Source organism: Plectropomus leopardus, chromosome 24, assembly GCF_008729295.1.
Source record: "Plectropomus leopardus isolate mb chromosome 24, YSFRI_Pleo_2.0, whole genome shotgun sequence".
Taxonomy (NCBI): domain Eukaryota; kingdom Metazoa; phylum Chordata; class Actinopteri; order Perciformes; family Serranidae; genus Plectropomus; species Plectropomus leopardus.
Window position 1 is genome coordinate 8841165 of NC_056486.1, and position 14180 is coordinate 8855344.

Genomic DNA, 14180 nt, shown 5'->3' on the forward strand with positions numbered 1-14180 from the left:
TATAGCAACCACATTACAGACCAATGACATATCAACCATGACCCTGCATGTGCATGTCAAAAATATCGACAGCTGAGTGTCAAAGTTAGTAAGCATCTCCATATGACAGCCCAGATGACACAGACACACACAGAGTCACCCGCCGACACACAGCTATAAACCACTCTGACACACAAGCGTCCCAACTTCCTGGAACAGTTTAAGTCCAGACGAGCAGGCTTCCTCCTCTCAGCCTTGGGCTCCATCACCACTGGGGTTCTAGTTTAAAATCCAGCTTCCTTCCACGTCCTCACTGCTGGGGTTTTACACAGCCAGGTTTGTTTTCAAGAGGAAAATAATACAGTATGTGCCTGAGACTTTGTCCATTCATATTCACCCAACGGGTATATATGAAAGGACAAAGTCACAGTCACAGTCTACAAGTTAAATAATATGGGACACATTACTACTGACATTCCCCAACACAAATTGAAAAGTCATGTACAGATATAAATTAAAAAATGGTACAAGTAATAGATTAATCCTTCACATGGCTTCTCAATGAAGTATATAAAACCTATGTGAACACCACCACTGCAGCCAAACTTCCTCCAGAAAATTTAAATTTGCTGGTTTTCCCAAACAAAAACAAACTCAATATTATGAAAAATAGCACAGAGTAAGCTACTTCATTTGCTGAGTTGTTTTTCTCCTGTCTTGTGTACTCTATTGTTCTGCCTCAGGCCATAACTCCCTGTAGTTGTTATGCTAGGCCTGTCACAATAACTACTTTTGCTGGCCAATACATTGTCCCAGAAATAATCACAGTGAATAATATTGTTGTCATTTTGGGATCATTTTATGGCACCAATATGGTAGTTTTATAACAGTAAATGATACAAGTACAGCCTTTTAAGAGCAATGAACTTTTACTTCTGCAGAACAGCTTTTTCTAAACCTCTTCTCAAGTACCACAAGTCCTGCATGTTTTTGATGTCTCTGCTGCAACACAGCTGAATTAAATCAACTTGTTAACAAGCAGCTCTAGCAGTTAATAAGGAGTTGATCATTTGAATCAGCTGTGGTTCAGCAGTTAGTGACATTTTTGTATAAACAAACACACATAAGCACAATGGGCAATATCAAGGTCAGCAAAAAATGATCGTCATCATGCTCATTTATTGTATGATAAGTTCGAGAGAGTAATTATTGTGACAAGCTGACACTTACATGCACTTGTATTTAATTTTCTAAATTACGAGTTGAGGATTCTTCTTATCAAATGTGACTCACATTATTAAAATGAGGCAAAATATATACCAGGAAAAAAATCTAGGTGCTGCTATGTGCGGTCATGTGTGCATTTTCTTGAAAATGAAGACAAGATGGCACACTAGAAAATAGAAACTGACTTGGTTGCCATTCTTCGTATGAATACAAGTGGAGACTCTGAGACTCTGGGCTGCAAATTGAGCTCAGATCTGTGATAGTGAGAGAATAAGGGCTCACTGTAAGAAGCAGCTTCTTGCGACAGACCACAGCCCAGCTCGCCCTCACATGGTTCTACTTTAGTCAGGAATTATCTCCTTCGGCGAGGAAGACTCTCCCCTGACAGGATCCTTAGAGGCCTGACTCCTCTTTCATTTGGCTTTGATTTACAAGGCCTTCTGACGGATGCTTTTGGGGGTTGAAACCCGCCTCTATACACTCAATCGGCTCTGGATTTACCTCTTTTACAACAAACAACAAACACATGGACCCACACTGTCAAGTGGGGATTCCACTGCCTGAAAAATGTAAAGCGGCGAGATGACAGATGATAGCTGGTTTGAGCGTCTCAGACATGTACGTCAGAGGCGCTGCAATAAAAAACCAGCATTTGAGACCACCTTAAATATAACTTCCCTGACTTGCAACAGCAGCAACTTGTCAAAATAACAGTCTCTGTGGCATTTGTGCAAGGGAGCATGGGTTTTGTAAAGCTTACTGGCAGCAACGTCAATACTACTTTTCCTTTCCTTATGACCCACAGAAATGAGCAATGGCACCATTTAGTCCCTCCAGTTTACAGGAACTCTTACCTCTGAAGTGGCTTTCTCTCCGTCCGACTAAGGTTAAAGGGTCAGATGAAACCACCACTCCACTCCACTCTGACGGAGCTTTTAGCCTTTGGAAATGAAAAAAAGTAAGAATTAGAGTTACCCCTCACAGTTATAGATCTCTGTGCACCAGAAAAGTTGTATTTACAGTTTACATTCAGGTCAGTGAAAGCCTGGATGCTTCACACACAAAACATCTTTAAAATCAGCATAGTTTTGATGTCGGCACCCAAAAGAGTGTCCCTAATTCAGCATCTGACCAAATGTCTCCTCCTCTGTTCCTGAAAAATGGCCAGAAAAGTGTTTTTGTCGAAAACTATGACGCCATAGTGAAGATAACCTGGATATAAAATGTCTTCACTTCATCATTGCGTCCTATTTAACATCCGTGTCAAATTTTCATGATGAGTGTATGAACTCTTGAGTCACACCCCAAAACATGTTTCCTGAAGCCACACTGAACTTCACCTTTGACCATCAAAAAACAAATTCTCATCAGTTCATTGTCAAGTGGACGTTCATGAGAATGAGGCTGATGTCAGGTCACAGTAACCTTGACCTTTCACCACCAAAATCTAATCAGTTCATCATCAGAGTTGAATACTTAGGGTGCCAACATGGCACCAGCACCCACAGGACCAAATCATTACGCAGATTTTGGTGCCTCACTTCTGTGCCAGGTTGTGTAAATAACAAGACAGAGAGCGAGCGCCAACTAGAAAAATGGAGTGGGCAAGTGAACAAGGGTGTGTGTGTACCAGTGACAGTGAGGCTGCAGCGAGCAGAGTATGAAGTTAAAAACAAAAGTGCACTGTGCAAACAGTTTAAGCTGTTAGTCACTAAATACATGCTACAACTCCTCAAGCACGAAGCCAAGCTCCTGTGTCTTGTTTGTCACCTGCTGATTAAAGTGAAGAAGGTTAGACCAAAAGTTAGAAAGTGAAGTTAGGCTCCTAGGCTCCCTTAAGGTGGACTCTTATGGTGGACCAGCTGTTTTCATTGCAGTGACAGTCTCAGTCACTCCTGAACAGATAATAGATGTCAATAGATGTAAATGTCAGTTTGCTGAATCTGTCAGGAGTTAGTGATGCTATTACAGATCCAATATCAAAATCTATTTAGCTGTTAAATTATTGTAGTTGTTTGTTTTTAGTTAGTTAAGTTTAATTTGCCAGTAATGCCTGGTATTTATCATTCTTTATACTGTATGTTTAGGTATTTTTTAAACTGTTAATGTAACAATTTTAGGTTTGAATTTGCCTTTGCAATAAAAAAGCCGTTCTTTTGTGTCATAAACTGTTTTGTACTTTTTTTTTTATCAGTTCAGGCACCGTTTAGGCACTGGTACTATTTAAAAGTATCGTTTTAGCACCGGTAAAAAAAACACAATTGATACCCAACACTATTAATAACTAAGTCCAAGAGGACGTTTGTGCCAAATCTAAAGAAATTCCCTTATGGTGTTCTTGAGATATCGTGTTCATGAGAATGGGACGGACGGATGGACGGACAATCCAAAAACACGATACTTTCGGCCTTGGCTATCACAGGAATGGAGGCATAATACAATCTATCAGATATGATTTATTGTCTATTTTCGAGGCTAAAACACAATCCCAGCTTTGGTCACCTCATCCAAGACCATTAGTCTGTGAAACTCCAAACATATAGATCAACTGTTCTTCTCACTGCACTGCAGGAGAAACCAGAGACCTGGCAGCCGGCAGCGAGAGGAAGGCGGACCGATTTCACTGTCACAAGAATGCAGAGGATTAACTATGGAGGGTGCTTGAGCGAGAGACTTAACTAAGCACAGGCAAAAATGACACGCACAGCCAGAGAGACACTTATCGCAAAGCTCTGAAAGCAATCAAGCGCAGTTCTCCCTTCATTATGGCCGCTCTTTGTCATTACTGCGAGATTAAGAATGTGACATTGGAGCTGTGGAGGCCTTCTTCATTTGACTCACTACAAAGCCTTTCAGACCCACACAGGCAGCCAACCTAATAAGCATGGCAACCACTACAGGCTCATAATTTCACAGCATGAGTCAGAGCAGAAACCATGTCAAAACTCTTACTTGTGTATTGACTGTGATTCATCAGTCTCTACCCGGTCTGCTTACCGGTGTTAAACGTTTTAACGAATCATCAACATCAGTGCTGACTAATCACCTAACCTTATTTTATCTAAAACAATCTACAAGCTGAATCATGGTCTGGTCATAGAATATAATTTAAGCACAGACGGTTGGTTGTAGGTTGTGACATGCTGAGCTGGTCAAAAAATATCTATGCTTTGGTCATAGTGTGTATTTAGTGTGTGCATGTGTATATGTGTGTGTGAGGCAGGCAGCTGATGTTGTGGCTGCCTACTAGGAAGCTATTCCCGCTGGCTTCAGCTGTTCTGTCGTTTTTCTACACACCAACTGTTGTTCAGCCGCAGCATGTGGCAGAAAGAGTGTGCGTGTGAGTGTGTTTTCACAGCAAACAGGTTTCTTGTAACAGCGTCACTTTGACTGCTTGCCTGTGCACATCATCTCCGCTGTAAAATCTGACACGTTGATTTTACTTTAAAGAATCTAGGAAATGAATCGTAATTTCTTTATTTAATATCTAAATGTTAAGTTTACTCAAAATTTTGGTAGTTTTACCTAATTTTGTGAAGTTGTTGCAACTTAAAAATGACAATATTTTTTTTTATCAAATCAAGTTTTAGCATACGTATCTGTATTCTACTTGTTGCATACTAGTCAATCATATTTGTATGTTCCTAAACATGTTAGGAAAACAGAACTGATGATCCCTTTAAGTCAGAATAATTTAATTTACTTAAGTTTCTAACACTTAAAAAGAACAAGGTAATTTCACTTGTCATTTTTAAGTTGCAACATCGTCACAAAATTAAGATAATACAGCTTAATTCAAGTTAGGTTTGATATAAAGTAAACATAAATTAAGATTTAAAGTTGTATTACTTTAATTTTTCAAGGCAATTAGTTTCCAAGATTATTTTAGGTTAGATCAACTTGTCAGATTTTACAGTGTGTCAAAAACGCAAAACTGCCCTCTCAGATTACAGCTCCCTCCCATCTCTCTGGTGTAATTTGCACACAGTTACCGTGTGATATCACTCAGTCAACACAAGGCCATTGAGCAGGTGTGGCAGTGACACATGGATCTGTGCAGCTGCAGGGAACACAGTTGCTCCAGTCACAACAGCACAGGGGCCGGCAGGCAGCTGCTCCAGAGCTGGAAACAAAGGCCGGGCTGCGGCACATGCACACACAAACATGACCAATTTATGATCAAAAAGCAAGGGCTCAGCGGGACAAAGAAAACCAAATATCACAATATTTATATACTTAGTGAGCATTTTTACTTTGGTTTTCAAACCATACAGTCACAAACTGAAAGTTTAAAAAAATGGAACTAATAAAATTAAGTACAATACAAAGAAAAAAGTGGGGAAAAAGAGAGAAAAACAACATTAACATGGTCTTTTATAACTAGTGTGGTGAAAATTTGGAAAATTTGATTTTCTCCATACACCCCAGCACTAATTATAGCCTTTTTATACTTTTGATACTTTTTCTACTGATGTCCTCAATGTCAGATTTTCCATGATATCAAAGAGGGAACACATATTTATATTTTTCAAGCTATTGTCTTAAAATCAGTATTGTGACAAAAGTGGACAAAAAATTTCACTTTAAAAACACTCAAATTAAATGCATTTTCCTCTTCATTTTCCCATCTAAATTTTGCAATAAAAATAGTTAAAGTTTGCATGGTCAATATGTTGTCAGTGTTATATCACTTGGTCTATCTGTTCTTTTATCACTTATGTTCTTTTAAACACTTTACTTATACAGATGTGAATCTAGCCAGGATTTGGGTAAACAGAACCACTGCAGCACTGCAGCACTGGCACACAACTTGCATAGGTATGAGAAGAATTAATAAGCTCTATAGATCAAGATGCCCTTATGACTAAATGCTGAGGCGACTCCTTTGGCACTATAAAAACACAACTACCCAAAAAGGTGCCCTGTGTGTCACCACCTTCACAACAGTTCGTTTCAACAAACTTTTTATGTGGCCTACATTAGTGCCCCACTTCAACAACACACCAAGGGGAAACACAGGCTCCTGTGTAATGGACACAGGTGTGTCCTTGTCCACCCACACTTTCCCCCATTAACGGCAATCCTTTGGGGCAGCTCATTTCCTGTTGGGGCAGGAAGTGGGAAGGAGGGCAGGGCACTGAGCTTGCAGGGGTGATGATGATGTCACAGCAGGAAAAGAAAGACAGGATTGTTGTAGGGGAAGTACAGCAAGTGAGTAAGCAGGCATCAGGCAGAACTAAATGTTGGAATTGTGTCACATCCACAATACGGGAATATACCAGTTATACTGTGAGAAGCACTTCCTGTGATGTCATCCGTGTAAATACATGTACTGTTTTACAAGACCACAGAACAGACTGGTTCAAAACTGATATTAAAGAACGGCAAAAATGACCCACAGACCACGACACAGCGTTTGTGCTACTCAGGATGACACATCACATTAAGTGGGCAGATCTCTGTACATTATGGCCCTCAGGCACATGTGTCAGCCCCATTCAAAGAGCGCATACCCCACGTACTGAATTTCACTTATGTTCTCCATTCACAAGGATTCCAATTTTGGAAAGATTATACTGTTATATCATCCAATAAACACCCTCAGAAAAAGCTTTATTTTGAACACTATTTACTGCAGACTGTTCTATTTAATGACGCATAAGATTCAAAATAAACTGTACATTTATTATTCTGACTTTGTAGCTTACACACAGGGATGCTAAATCTAATATACTGGATCTGTGTTAGTGCCAATACAAACCATAATAAAAGGATTGGGTATCTGCCATATCTGCCCAGTCCACACTGAACATTGTCAGAGTCATTCTACAAGATAATTAACCCTTTTAAACTTGTGCAAAGAAGAAGAAGGCAGTGACCAATAAACGAAGAAATTACCCCAAAAAGATCACTTAAAAATCAGTTTTAAAAAAGGGCCCAAAAAATAGCATGAAATTTGCTAAAATTTAAAGAGAATATTACCTGAAAAAAGAACTAAAAATGAACAAAAGGCATGGCCCAAAAAAGTGCTGAAATTATTAAGAATAATCTGAACCAGAATTTTAAATATATGATGTAAGTATTTATAAATACAGTTTTATTGTAATTGTCCCTACTTTCCTTTTTTTATTTTCTAATATTTCCCCAATTTTCAGGTCATTTTCTTGTCACTTGATTTTTTGCACTTTGTGTGACAATTCTTGCAGAGTTTCCCATTGCTTTTTCCCCTCCACATTTTTGAAAGAAATCAAAGCAATCTGTGCAGGTTTGCATACCTTTTGAAAGGCTTCTGAATGCAGCACCAGAAAACTGATGTCGATCCAGGTTTCAAACAGTTAAAGGGCTTCCCAGGATAAATGTAATATTTTGAACTTCATTTCATTACTCAAAATGTAAGATTATAAAATTAAGTATTTTATGAAGTGAGAGAGAAGTCTGCTCTTAACTATACCTGAACAAAAAAGCAGAAACACCATGTCACGGTGACGCAGCCGAGACAACAGATTAATGATTAAAGATGCATTCCACTCAGTCTTGTGTTGCATGACAAGATCACATCTGGAAACATGATGTATTACTACATGGTATAAGACACTGAAAAGGAACATTCAGTGTGATAATCTGATGGTGACCTCTGATTCACAACACAAAAAAAGATAAACTCCCTAATTAACTGATGATCTGTATAACAATGGCTGGACCAGGGAAATTTATTGATCAGAAAGGCCCAGCAGCATCTTAATCTGCTTTCAGGACCAGATAAGGTCTTAGCAGTGACCCTGAGCGTTCTTGTGAGGGCGCCGAGGTAAACCATCAGTCAGCTGATTGATGGCTGGCTACAAAGCCAACCCTCGCTGGGAAGGTGCATTAGTATTGATCAGCGTATTGCTTTTAAACAAACTGCAACTCGTAGAAGCAAATGCTTTCGATTTTGCACAGTGGACCGCCTGACCTCTTGAGGAGTTCAAACAGAAAATCACTTCAAAAGTTGTCAATGTCAAATACGTTTGAATATTGGATACTGATGTGACTCTTGTTGGGGCTGAGCTCCACAAATGACTACCAGATGGTTACTGGTGACTCATCAATGACTAACATTAACACAACTACCCATATTTAAAGGGGTAGTTCTGATTTTTTGAAGTGGGGTTGTATGAGTCACTTATTTATCGTCAATGAACTACACAACAGTGGTTTTCAATGGGGAACTGAAGCTGTTATATTGATCTCTTCACAGCCAGACTCCATTAAGAAAAATAGTGATTTGACATTGTGGACACAGTAGCTATTGATCTACTGCTGCCTCGATCAGGTGTTTTTGAAACCTGTTTCAACATCAGTTTTCTTGTGCTGCACTCAGATGCCTTTTACAAAAATTTAACCTTTGGAAACCCGAGCAGACTGGTTTGATTTCTTATAAAAACATGGGGAAAAAGGTAAATAACCAACTTGGCAAGAACTATGAAGTGTCTATTGCAAGAAAATAGTAAAAAGTGAAAAGAAAATTATCTAAAGATTAGATTTTTTAAAAAAAAGGGGGCTGGGGGAGGATAATCAGAAAATTATCAATAAACTAAGAAATGTGTTCATAAAACTATATTTATGCTTATTTAATTTTATATTTGAATTATTTTACATGTATAAATGTAATTTTATTTGCTCAATTTGCTCAGGTTTCAAGGACTTCAACAAGTTAGTTTGGATTCACCAAAGTCAAACCTTAACCCAAACTGATTGAGGCAACAGTAGACCAGCAGCTCCTGTGTTTAGTGAGATAATATTCCTGTTTTGTCAGTGGAGTCTGGTGGCTGTGACAAAAGCATACGAAGGGAACTGAAGCAGTTTTCCCCTTGGACCAGGCTGTCTGACAAAAAAAGATAAAGCAATGAAAATACTCTCAATATGGCTTACACTTTAACTGACGTTGATTTCTTTTTAGGTGGGACTTTTTGACGGGTGGCTACAATATGTGTTGTTGCTGGCCTCCATCCACATCAGTACATTGCTTAGCTTCAGTTTCGGCACTCCAGCCTGCTTCCCTAAACTATGGGGCATGCTGACTGACATCTACAGTATGTAATACACTGACTTTGGTATATCACAACACGTCTTTAAAAAAATCTGAAGGTTGTTGAAGGTGTTATTGACCCAACCTTACACTACTTTTGCTATTCACACACACACACACACACACACACACACACACACACACACACAGTAATGTCTGGTTGCGATTACAAGGAGCTGATCTCCCCTCCTCAGTGGGATTCTCCACGGTCCGTGCAGGCAAGTACTTCACTCTGGAAAAACCACACATGGTGGGAATTATGGAATAATGCTGCGTCAGGAATGTTCCCACGATGGCCAGTGGGATCTGATGGAGGTCCCACTGGTTGGCGAGCTGCCAGCGGGGTTTATGGGTAATGTAAGACACACATACAGAGTTACATGATCAAATGCCTCTTGTGTTCGTGTACATTTGGACGTCTTGAGTTGGATCAGAAAAGTCCTTCGTGTGCAATGGGTTTCACCGTTAAAGAAATCAGCTGAACTCTGAACTCAGCACAGCTGATCAGGTTTGAGACAGAAATCTCACTTCTCATTTACACTGTTTCTGTTTCTCAATGATCTCTTGACAGCAGGGAAGGGTGAGGGGTCAAGCTGACTGATCAGTGGCATCATTAAGCCTGGCAATCCGAGGCGTCAGTCCTGAATGTTTTACAGAATGGGCCTAAGAAACTGTTCTTTATTTAGCAAATATTTTTCCTTGAGTGAAACTTGTTCATCAAAACGTAGGAACCCCTGGACACCCCTACAGATGTCCGGGCTAAGCCCCCAATGTCCTCAAATCCCATAAACGCCCCAGTGACTGACCATGAATATGCCCTGACCACAGAATCAAGGCCGGTCATGGTGCCAAACTTTGGGGCAGATCTTCATTCAGTCACCGAGTTGCCTGTGTGGCACGTGGGCCGAAATAATCAGGAATCACTCAAGAGTGAAGACCAGTGGAGCAGAGAGAGATTAGCAAACTACTCAGCCACTAACTTAACCCAGAGACTCATTCAATAGAAGCTCGGACTCACTCGCAGCACTGCCAGAGTATTAGTCAATGAGATTTGGCAAGAGGCAGCCACACAAGCACACACACAGCGCTATTTTGCGAGATTAAGCCTGCAGGTTTGAGTGACTGTCAAGGGATTCTCCTGCAAAAAAAATTATTCAATCCGCTTCTACCATGGCGGGTGTTTTCACTTGGGTTCTCTCCACGTTGTAGGTCACTGGCTGAAACTGGAGATTCCTGCAGTGTCCCACATGAACTCTTGTATAAGGAGAAAAATGGAGCAGCGTGCCAACTTTAGGCCGTACAGTAAATGAGGAGCTTGAAGCCAAGTGTTGTGAAAAAAAGTGTGACTTCCAGACTTTGGCAGAGGACGCAGGGAAAAGGGAGAATGACATCAGTGTTTCCAAGCCGTCGAATTTCACATGACATCAGCTGCAGCAGAGAACATTTTATTGGATCTCATAAACCTCAGTCTCCTGTCCTCTTCCTCCATCTGATCTTTCTTCTCACTTCACATTTTTCACCATCTTCCTCTTCTACCTCCCTGAGTCTTTTTGGCAGCGAGCTCGGCTGGGGAGTCACCAGTGACATGGCGCTGTGTGGCGACCCTCGCAGATCATGCCTTGGGATGTTATGAATGGGCACTGTGACAAGGGCGGGCTGCTTTCCAACCCCTTCTTGTTTCCCTTCCCTGAGGTTTCACAGCATGCTGTAGTACCAGTACTGTACTTCTAACAGACATGAGCTGCTGGGTTTCTGCTGGGTGACTTTCATGATGATGGGTGGGAGGGTAGTTAAAGTCTGAGGGGGGAAAGTAGGCTAAAGAGTGCATATTTAACAGCAAAACAAGCCATTCAGCCCCAGTTTTGAGGTTACTGCTGGTTCGTGGCTTGAACTGAACACAGAAACGTTTGGAACATTTAAATAATGTAAGGGTGAGCCTGTTTTTTCGTTTTGGTTTTTGTACGTAGTAGGGGTGGGCAATGTATTGTGGCTTGTTTCACATGCAACATGTACTGACTATATCGCAAACATCGAACAGAAGTTGTCACGTCACTGCACAAAACTCGCTTTGGCGTTTTGTCTCTCTCCCTCTCAGAGACACATAAACACACTCCTCTCAAGGGTTTCTACACCTTAAAGAAAAGATTTCAGACTTTTTAAGACCTTTTTAGTGCCACTTGTAATGAAATTTAAGACCATTTTTACAGTAGCCAAAATTAAAGACAAAGAAATCATGAACTGACATCAATAACTTAAGATGCGGGAGAATTTTGCCTAATATCCATTGTGACATACTACATGACTTTTTGGTGATGTCAATGCAAAGGGTATTCTGTAAAAAAAAAAAAATTAAGTTATTAATTATTTTGAATTTTTACAATGCAACATCTGACAATTCAAGAGGATGACAACTTAAATCCAGTGCACACTCAGGTCTGTCTGGAATCTATATTCTCTGCATGGCGAGTTATTTGTTAGTTCAAATGAGTTAGGCGTACACTGCTGCCTTTGTTACCACAAACAAACATGACATCCCCAACACAATGTGATGCTGGGATGCTATAATCACTGTCAGTGGATACTTTCTCTGATGGTCCCTAAATGCCACAATTGTTAGTGTATTCTATATGGTGTATAAAACTGAATCCTCCGAGGATTTGCCTGGAATGTAACCCGGAGGTCAATGATGAGAAGGCGACTGCACAAGCATAAACATTTTGGGCCAAGAGGCAGGCATTTCACAGGAGGGTGAGGGAAAACAGTGCAGCTCATTTTGCTTGCATCTGTGTTTGTATGATGGACTCTGAGTGTTGCCAGAGACTGCAAGAAGGCAAACAAACACCATCATCCGTGCACTGCTGTTATGGTTTCATGAGAACCTGCTGAACCCTGATTAGATGGGGAGAAGAGAGGACGCAGGAAGTGGCCGTGCTAATGTTTATCCCAGGCATTGCATGATCTGTTGCAAAGAACTGGCCATTAAATTTAATTTAATTCAACACAGAAAACAGGAATAAATCCACCCTCTGCTTTCAGATCTACGTCTTACAACAGACAGATCATACATCACCTGGTCAATAATGCAGATTTTTTATACAGCTGCCAGACGGCACATGTGTGTTTCCTCAGAGTTAGCACTTTGTGTGCTCTTAATACTCCTCTCTCTGAAGCACTCCTGCTTGCCTTAAGCATTTTGTGTTCTCTCCATGTCAAAGAGCCATTATCCATGGCCCGGCTCAATCCACGCAGACAGGCCGCCCCATCCATCAACCCACCCATCCTGGGACTGTTGTGGTGGAGCTTTAACTGGACTTTGTGGCGGATTACATAGGCAGGTGGGGTAGAGAAAGAAACATGATACCACAAATCACCGCCTCCACTTGTCCTTCTGCGTTCTTAAAAACTGATACCTGATGCAGCTGCTGGAATTCTGGCTGAGAATTCCCACTGGGATGAGAATTCCCTTTTCCAACCTTGGATGCTCAGATCAACGTCAGAGTGAATACCCAACTGTGCGCAACTTAGGTTTAAATGGCTCCATGCAAAATTTAAGGCGTATAGTCCATCCCTGAGAAAATGCGCAGCGGCTTTGTGTGCCACTGAGAAACTTTCATAGGAATGAACAGGGTCCTGCACCTAAACGCAGCATCCTGATATCTTTATATATCCATGATTGCAACATAGAGGTGGCTGAGCCCATGGCTAGCAGCTAATGGTGCTTACTCTGTAAACAGCGCTAAACAACCTGAGAACATAAAAGTGGGAGCTATGCTTGTGCCATGATGGAGTCCTGATACCTGTGGTACAGGTGCAGTGGGATGAGTGCAGTGGGATACACACATACACTAAAATGCAGGTGCGGCCGGACCGATTTACCACAACAAACCACAGAGAAGCTCAGATTACAACACACACACAAAGGTTTCATGACTTCTTTCTCTGCTCAGGATGTCATTTCTCCACCATATCTTTACATAAAAAATACAGTTTTTCCTCTATATTAATGCTCTGAATGTAAAATATAGATTTGTTTAATATTTGTGGCCTTAAGGCTTTGTAGCAGTCACAGGTGTTGATCATGCTGAGAGCATGTGATGGAGACAAACAATCAGACAGCATGCCTGCCAAAAAACCAAATTTTTACAGAGCCCCACATTTCCTGTCACATGCACCTTTACATTAACAAAGACTGACCCCCTGCAACAGTGAATGGAACAGACCATCTGTAATACAGCAGAGGAGGAGGAGGAAGGTGGGGAGTCCTCATCAGCAGCCCTGCAGTGAGAAACAGCCACCTGCCATTGTCAAAGTCACACTGATTAATAGCTGCCTAAGCTGCTTAAACACCCTGTACAGTGACAGAGGCGCACACAAAAAGGGACAGTTAATGAGTGAACAATAAAACACGTATCAAAGCAGATCAGATAAAATATAGGAAAATAGGTCATGGAAGAAAAGTAATGGAGATACAGACAGACTGACTGAGCTATGTAGTGGGTTAGGGGTTAAGGTTAACCTTAACCCTTGCAATGCAACCACAAGACTTCTGCAACTATCACTTTTTGTCCAATTAAAAACTCACACTTGCTCTCCCCATCTATAAATTATAACCCACAGCTCCGAGCAACAAGGGCAAACCTGTTCTATGTTTGTTGTTGAAAGGCAATCTGGGAAATGTAGGCAGTAGATGAAAACAGCAGCTCACAACTAGCCCAGCTGCGGCGTCCAGATTTTGTCCTCAGTCATTAGTTCAAAGTTGACACATTAGATAAATTACAACATATTCAATTTCATGTCACAAAATGTAAACAACACGTGGGCTTAGAACACAATGAAATAAAACATATTGCAAAATTTAAGTGTAGTTACTTAACGCTTTACAAATAAATGGCAATGGAATAAAAAA

The 14180-nt window shown here is 40.7% G+C and overlaps 1 protein-coding gene across 4 annotated transcripts in view; it reads right to left on the reverse strand.

The window, feature by feature from the left end:
• raph1b (Ras association (RalGDS/AF-6) and pleckstrin homology domains 1b) overlaps positions 1-14180 on the reverse strand; it is a 57842-nt gene that overhangs the window by 37916 nt on the left and 5746 nt on the right. For 3 of the 4 annotated variants that reach the window (XM_042513250.1, XM_042513249.1, XM_042513247.1), the window contains exon 2: positions 2061-2146. The exons of the other annotated variant lie outside the window; for it this stretch is intronic. The gene's annotated coding sequence lies outside the window, so the exon portion shown is untranslated. The remainder of the gene's footprint in view (positions 1-2060; positions 2147-14180) is intronic. 4 annotated transcript variants of the gene reach the window in all.